The sequence below is a fragment of the Pocillopora damicornis genome, chromosome 6 (assembly GCF_964200805.1).
Source record: "Pocillopora damicornis chromosome 6, jaPocDami1.2, whole genome shotgun sequence".
Lineage (NCBI taxonomy): Eukaryota > Metazoa > Cnidaria > Anthozoa > Scleractinia > Pocilloporidae > Pocillopora > Pocillopora damicornis.
In genome coordinates this window covers 4,785,001-4,787,500 of record NC_142675.1, presented here as the reverse complement: position 1 = coordinate 4,787,500, position 2,500 = coordinate 4,785,001, and positions in this window count along the sequence as shown.

Genomic DNA, 2,500 nt, shown 5'->3' with positions numbered 1-2,500 from the left:
TGGTTGGGTCATTTGAGGCAGCTGTGCCATTTGAGGCAGTTGGCCATTTCAGCCAGTTGGTGTCATTTGAGGTAGTTGGGTAATTTCAAACAATTGCATCATTTGAACCGGTTTACTCATTTAAGCCAGTTGGGCCATTTGAGACAGTTGCATCATTTGAAGCGGTTTAGTCATTTCATACAATTGGGCCATTTGAGGCAGTTGGGTCATTTGAACCAATTTTGTCATTTCAGCCAGTTGAGTCATTTGAGCATGTTTGACCATTTGAGACAGTTGCATCATTTTAGGGTTTGGTCATTTGATCCAATTGGGTCATTTAAGGCAGTTTGGTCATTTGAACCAATTTTTGCATTTAAGTGAGTTTGGTCATTTCAGCCAGTTGGGTCATTTGAGGCAGCTGTGCCATTTCAGCAAGTTGGGTCATTTGAAACAATTGGATCATTGTAGCCAGTTTACTCATTTGGGCCTGACTGGTCATTGGAGAAAATTGCATCATTTGAACTGGTTTAGTCATTTATAGAATTGGGCCATTTGAGGCAGTTGGGTCAATTTGAACCAATTTTGTCATCTAAATGAGCTTGGTCATTTCAGTGAGTTGGGTCATTTGAGGCAGCTATGCCATTTGAGGCAGCTGTGCCATTTAAGGTAGCTGTGCCATTTGAGGCAGCTGTGTTATTTGAGGCAGCTGTGCCATTTGAGGCTGTTGGTCTTTTCAGCCAGTTGGGTCATTTCAGCAAGTTGGGTCATTTGAGCCGGTTTGGCCAATTGAGGCAGTTGCATCATTTGAACTGGTTTGGTCATTCAGCCAGTTGAGTCATTTGAACTGGCTTGGTCATTCAAAGCAATTTGGTTGACCAATTGAACTGGATTGGTCATTTGAGGCAACTGGGTTGACCAATTGAAATGGTTGGTCATTTGAGGTTTTTTGGGTCATTTCAACTGGTTTGGGAATTTGAGGCAATTGGGTCAACAGAGCTGGTTTGGTCATTTGCAGTAGTTGTATTATTTGAACCAGTTTGGTCATTTGAGGCAATTGGGTCAATTGAACAGGTTTGGACAATTGAGGCAGTTGGGGAATTTTAACCAGTTTGGTCATTTTAGTAATTTTAGCCAGTCAGCTCATCTTACCCATTTGGATCATTGGAAGCACTTTGGTCATTTTAGAGAGTCAGTATCAGTGAACCTCTTTGATCATTTGAGACATTGCGATTGTTTGAGGCAGTTGAGTAATGACTGTAGTCAGTCTAGTCATTTGACACAGTCCAATCAGTTGATACAATCTATGATTTAAGTTTGGTGAAAATAATCTATAGTCCAAAGCTAAGAATCTTGCCAAAAAAACCCACACAAGAATAAAGGCAAAAAGTTGCACTATCCCGCTAGAGGTCACTACCATCACCATACAGTTGTTTACTAAAGTAAAATTTCATTTATTTGCTAACTGTATTGCTAAGAATTACAGTGCAAACCACCACTGATGAAAATATATAGGGCCACTCACTTGACCTCAGGGGGTAAGCTAACTTATATACACTTGTGTTGAACAGTTTAACTAACAGAAAAAAAACAATGACTCCAACAATTACAGTAGACTCCTAGTTGGGTGAAAACCGGGTGTTTCAAACTTCTTTTTACAATATCTAAAGCAGACACCTGCTGCCACCCACTGGAATAAAAAAAAAAATCCAAGAATTTCTACTGACTGAAAACCAATTTTCACTGACCATGTATGTGTAGGGAAAAAAACTATATATTTACAAATGAAAGCATGGTTTCTTCAATTATAGCCAGACAAAAGAGAATGCCAAAGCCAAATGGCAACATCATCAGCTTTCAGAAAATAAGCATATTTGGATACTAAGGTTAGAGACAAAACAGTCTTGTTTACTGTCTGGTTAAGTAACATTACTTAACCTCACAAGTCTTTCAGAGCATCTTACATATTTCTGATCACCCTTTGCAGAGCATTACACTGCCCAAACAATATAAGTTCAGTTTCAATTGTTCTAATTGCTTTAAATTAGTTTTAAAAGTCATAATTGCCTTTAATATTCATACATGTAACTTAAGGTCAAGAGGGACAGCCACAACAATTTTCTCTTTACCATTAGCAGTGCCTAAGTTGTAGCTCAACTCAGCTACACCACATATACTATCAATCCTCATTACTGGAATAAAAGCTGCCACTGACTCAACTTCAAATGATGGCAGGCATGCTTGAATTGGTAAACCAAAGTAAAACCTTGCATGAGGGTGAACTTTGTACCAATGAACACAAGCCAGTGTGTAAGGTAGGTTCACATTTTCACCAGTTGGGGAACGGATAGTTATAGAGTGCTTGAAGAAGTATTGGACAATCCCTGTAAGAGAAAGAGGAAATAGTAGAGAGGATGAGTGCTATAAACATACATGTAGTAATCTTCTATGTTCTGTACAAAAAGCTTAAGAACTTAGATTCACTAAGATCTAGTGAATCTTACTTCTTATATACATGCAGAGT